At 43.3% G+C, this 5,974-nt stretch overlaps 1 non-coding gene across 1 annotated transcript; it reads left to right on the top strand.

Annotated features, from left to right (window-relative positions):
* Positions 1-5,143: 5,143 nt before the first annotated feature.
* LOC136859439 (5S ribosomal RNA) lies at positions 5,144-5,262 on the top strand. Its single transcript, XR_010859002.2, has one exon. It is a non-coding gene; the product is annotated as a 5S ribosomal RNA (ribosomal RNA).
* Positions 5,263-5,974: the final 712 nt, after the last annotated feature.

Here is a 5,974-nt window from a genome sequence, read left to right as displayed (position 1 = left end):
ATCTACTCATAAGGTCTTTAGTTGACAAAAATTTATAATAATCGCAAAGGATGACAAAATAAAAGAAATTCCAGACAGCGGACCCACTACAACTTTCTTTATATAGATTTATAGTATGGTTTAAATACTAACAATGCTGATCTCACCTTAACCATGGTTCGAAAAGAAATAAAATATGATACGTTTGTCTAATTCAGGAAATAACGGAGTTTCCCCTTATGCAGTCTGATCAGTGGTTAACATAAACTGCTGTGAGCTTGCATTCGGGAGACGGTAGGTTCGAATGCCAACCGTCGGCAGTTCTGAAGAAGGTCACAGCCACTTCTTTCCGATCCTCGCGTCGCCCAAAATCTTCAATGTGCTAGTGCGACGTTAAACCACTGAAAATATAAATTGTTTTATACCATCTCTGAATATTCTAAGTTGTCGGTTTTGTTATTTATATTACAAGGTGACGTATTACTTTGACAATGTCATTTATTAGAAAATGAGAACAAAGTAATTCAACATGAAGACCTATACGACCAAACATAGAATAGAAAACCAAATATAACACTCCAGGCAGCTGTACATGTCGTGGCAATGAGACCAACGAAAGGATTCCCGGCAGGGCTGGGTTTTTTAACCATCAGTGGTTAGGTTCGCTGGCACGGTGGCTGGGTGTATGTGGTTTCCTCATCACCATTTCATGCCCATCACGACGCACAGGTCACCTACGGGCATCAAATCAAAACATCTGCATCTGGTGAGCCGAACATCTGCTCGTACACTCCCGGCACTAAAAGCCATACGCCATTTCATACCAAAGTAAGGGATGAGGTTGATTTCACACGTTAGTATACATTATATCGTTCTATGTCGGATGGCTTTATTAAACATAAAGGGTACAATACAAGCATGTTAAGTATTTAACAATTTCCAGCTCATTAATACCATTTAGCATAATGATATTTCTGAATGTTTAAGTCCATTTGAAATTGCTTGCGAAACCATCTGACTTCGTGGTAACTTTCCTCTTGGATTTACAATATAGTATTACTGTGACAATGGCAAAGCAACATGGGAGTAGCTCGGCAAAGAAACGACACAAATTGGTCAAAAATGTTCAGGATACCCAAGAAAAGGTACCCCCTTAACCACAAATGTGAATCAGCTGCAGGAAAATTTCTGCTTACTGTCGGGCTCTGTTTTATATGATTTAATTAGACATAATTTATAAAGTGTGTGTTTATACCATCTATCCTACTTCTCATCGCAGCAATTCCTTTTGCCTACAAACGTGTTCAATAATCAAGAATATCATAACCATATTTCTATTTCAGAAGCTACATTTCTGCTTAAAGAATTTTTTTTTTGCTAGTTGCTTTACGTCGCACCGACACAGACAGGTCTTATGGCGACGATGGGACAGGAAAGGGCTAGGACTGGGAAGGAAGCGTCCGTGGCCTTAATTAAGGTACAGTCTGGACACTGGCCGCAGTTAAGCGACTGCAGCTATCGAGCTCGGTGCTTAAAGAATTTAAAAATATTCCCCAAAACCGGTACTAAATCTGTGCTGTGACGCCCATGTCCTTACACGTATTTAAAAATAATGAAGTATTTAAATATTAAATGCCTGGCGAGTTCGCCGTGCGATTAGGGCGCGCAGTTGTGAGCTTGCATCCGGGAGATACTGGGTTCGAACCCCACTGTCGGCAGCCCTGAAAATGGTTTTCCGTGCTTTCCCATTTTCACAGCAGAACGGCCGCTTCCTTCCCACTCCTAGTCCCTCCCTACACCATCGTCGCCATAAGTCCTATCCGCGTCGGTGCGATGAAAAGCAAATTATAAAAAGAAGGACGTTCCTTGATCAAGATATAAAGGTATATTTTCATGAACTTTTACCATCATTCAGGCTGTTAGGAGCCACCAATCTGACGCTACGGCTCTACAGCTACAGCTGCACTACTGAGCTTAAGTCTCAGCCCGAAGACCAGGTGACGCTTAATGCGTGGAATGAATCCTCCGACCGTAGTTCTCGCTAACCAGACCGGTACCTCAATCTTACTGTTAGATAATTATTCCCATATAATGGACCTCGAACCATCCCTCAGATCCAAGTAAAAATCGCTAACATGGTCGAGAATAGAATCCGTAGCCTTCAGATAAGTGGTATGCACACTACCCCTATACAACGGAGCTGGATGGGCTGTTAGGAGTCAACTGCAAAGCAGAATTCATGATTCTACTACGATGCTTTCAATAAGAATAAAGCAATTCAAATAGGAAATTACTGAATCAATGTTGGAGAAAATTAATTTATTTTTATTTTTATGTTCCTACTCGTTTTAAACGTAAATGTTACACTTTAAGAAAGGTACATATGTGGTTACCTCCAATGTCAATCCATGTTTATGGTAATAATTATTCATTTTCAATCAGAGCAACGTTCGGACGTTGATCACTTGTCCCATCAAAACAACAATTCCCTTCTATCTGCACTTCACAAGAAAGCTCTGATCCACTTTATCCTTTGGCGAATCAATTGGGCTCTCCAGTACTCGACATTCAAACAGCTGACACTTCCCATCCACCACTCCGTGTACTGACATATAGAGGCTAAAATACTAGTTCACAAGCAAACAGGAATACTTCCTACGAACGGTAATTTACTGTCAATAACGACAAAGAAATACACAGCAGCGGCTTGGGTGAGTAGCAGTAGCTTACATTCCCACATACACTAAACGTTCTATTAACCGGCCTAGAGTTAACCGGCCAATCCTATGAATAAGTTGTTGACAGTACGGGGTTTTCTTTTAGTTGCGAGTTCCTGGCCTGTTGAGTTAGCCAAGACTTGGCCAGATTTCGCGGCTTTACTCAAGGCCAGTGATCGGTTCAATACGAATTTGTAAGTGTCCAAAATGGAATGGCCCATACAAAGGCATAACGAAGCTAGTTTTCAAACACCAACTTGTAGATTGTAAATTGCAACTTGTAAATTAAATTCCGTGCTTTGAGTTCACTGTATTGGTATTATAGTTTCTAATAGTTTGTAATTTATGTGACGGTGAGAGGTTTTTATAAGGCCTATCGCAACGACGGAATGCAAAAACCTTCCTCAATATTTCAGACTTGGAACTGTCACTCGGAAATCCGGCGGGGGAGTTACTCCAAGGGGTGGAGGTGCTACCTTGGATCGTATCTCACATCTGACCGCAGCAACGTAACAGGCACCCAATAGAGGATAAGTTCTACCTGGATTAAATGGCGGCAAGATACTGGATTTCTGGGCGAATGTCTGCTTACCTCAAGCCTCAAACTCTACAGGTGAAACCTTCCGAAAGTGTCGCTTATGCTATCGCTGTGGATGTCGCTCGCGCTGTCGATGTCACAAACATGCCGAGTGAGCCGCCAGATATATCGCTATCACTGTCAGCCGCAGAACGCGATGAAACAACTTGCATTCAGCTTCAGTCTCAAACAGTTTTATTTTGTTCTATCGAGTGGTCGAAATTGTTGTATTATAATCTCACTATTAATAAGGAGAGTTATGTATGCCCTTGAATGTATGGACCTCGTTCACATTCCAGCATAATGTAAAATGTCTATGATTAGATCACACAATCGTTCAAGGATTCATTAGAGAACGCTTCGAAACGTATTTCCTAGAGCATGAACTGAACATTGCAGACAAGCAAAGAGTAATGTGCAGTTACGTTTCATTTGGGGCTCCTTACAGGATGCTGAATTGTATTCTGCTGTCATTTTTATCCCTTGCAAATAGATGTTATTTGCATTTTGTCATGTGTGCATAACTGTATAATAAAGACGCGCACTTATCTACCTGCAATTCCCAGCTCATAAGCTATTATTTTATTTTTGTAGAAAATCTACGTTGTTATTATTCCTTATTCCGATATTCGGGTTCGTTGCGTATCCCATTACTTCATAGTCTTCAACACCAAGACAACACAGTCAAGTGAAATGCGTGCGCTATACGCTGTAACGACGGAGAGGTGACCTTGACTGCACCAGTCTGAGCGCAGTCCATCTCGCTGTCATCGCGGCCAGTATCCATATGAAAGAAAATAATTTGTATCGCTGCAAGGCATCGTTGGCTGAACGGTCAGCGTACTGGCCTTCGGTTCAGAGGGTCCCGGGTTCGATTCCCGGCCGGGTCGGGGATTTTAACCTCAATTGGTTAATTCCAATGGCACGGGGGCTGGGTGTATGTGTTGTCTTCATCATCATTTCTTCCTCATCACGACGCGCAGGTCGCCTACGTGGGTTAACTCGAAAGACCTGCACCTGGCGAGCCGAACATGTCTTCGGACACTCCCGGCACTAAAAGCCATACGCCGTTTCATTTCATCGAGACAGTCGTCCGGCTCCATGGCTAATGGTTAGCGTACTGGCCTTTGGTCACAGGGGTACCGGGTTCGATTCCCGCGAGGGTCGAGAATTTTAACCATCATTGGTTAATTTCTCTGGCACGAGGGCTGGGTGTATGTGTCGTCTTCATCATCCTTTCATCCTCATCACGACGCGTAGGTCACCTACGGGAGTCAAATCATAAGACTTGCACCTGGCGAGCCGAACTTGTCCTCGGACACTCCCGACGCTAAAAGCCATACGCCATTTCATTTCATCGCGACAGTCATCCGGACAGCGAGGTAGCGAGACGTCTTGGGTGTGCACAGTTTCACTCAGTTCAATCCTTTCGTTTTAGCAGCGATGTAGACATCCATAACGAGGCACTTGGCATGTTTTCACCCTAAGGGGACGGAGAAAGGAACGGCGGCTGGATGTTGTCAAAGAGGATACGATCAGACTCAGAGTAACAGGTAGCGACGTTGAAGATCGTGTGTTGTAGCGAGTTTTTTGCAGTACAATGGACCCTCTATGAGGGACAAAGGCTAAACCAAAAATAGAAGAGGAAGAAGAAAGTAAATGAACTTATTTTTTTAAGTTTACTCTTTTTAGTGCGGGACTGTGTTATGAAGTGAAAAGTACAGCCGTTGGTTACCATATTTGACCATGAACTGAATCTGATATTTCATATCATCTCGTTGGTTAGGCTACATACGTTCTGTAAACTTATATTAATGTTTCATCTTTAAATTATTTGTAATATACAAATACTGTATATTACTAAAATTAAGCCAACGGCCATACCATGTTGAATACACCGGTTCTCGTCCGATCACCCCAGTTAAGCAACATTGGGCGTGGTCAGTAATTGGATGGGTGACCGCTTGTGAACACCACGTGCCGTTGGCTCAATTCCCTTGCCAACGGTCGTAGCCGTGTTGAAACACCGGATCCCGTGATATCTCCGAAGTTAAGCAGCATTGGGCGTGGTCAGGAGTTGGATGGGTTGCCGCGCGCTGTTGGTGGGGGGTAAGGGAATGGAGGAGCGGAAAGGAACTGGCCACCCTACCGCATGTAAACTCCGGCTCAGGAACACCTCTGCGGAGGTTCGGACCTGCCTTCGGGCAGAATAACCCTCACCTTACTGAAATTAAAATCTTAAAGTCTAAAATGTTTAGAAATCTCGTTTAAACACAATAAAATACCTTAAATTAAATTCGATAGCTCATTTGTTTTAATATCGTCACTTTAACCGGCCGTTTCGTTATCCATCAAAAGGTCCGGTCCCGAGTTAAACGGTTAAGAGCGTATCCACTGTACGTTTTTAAAATATGGATTATTATCAACTTGGCCAAGCACAGCCATCTAAATGCACGCTATGAAGGTCCTTGGAGGAGTGTAATGTAAAACTAACCAAGCCCCATGGCACAACAACCCCAAAGGGACATGGCCTACCAGGTGACCGCTGCTCAGCTCGAAGGCCTGCAGAGTACGATGCGTCATGTGGTCAGCACGGCGTACCCTCTCAGAGATTATTCGTGGCTTTCTAGACCGGGGCCGCTATCTCACTGTCAGATAGATCCTCAATTTTAATCACTTAGATTGAGTGGACCTAGAACCA

The sequence above is a fragment of the Anabrus simplex genome, chromosome 1 (assembly GCF_040414725.1).
Source record: "Anabrus simplex isolate iqAnaSimp1 chromosome 1, ASM4041472v1, whole genome shotgun sequence".
Taxonomy (NCBI): Eukaryota; Metazoa; Arthropoda; class Insecta; order Orthoptera; family Tettigoniidae; genus Anabrus; species Anabrus simplex.
Note: the sequence above shows the minus strand (reverse complement) of the source record. Positions and strands in the feature narration are given on the sequence as shown.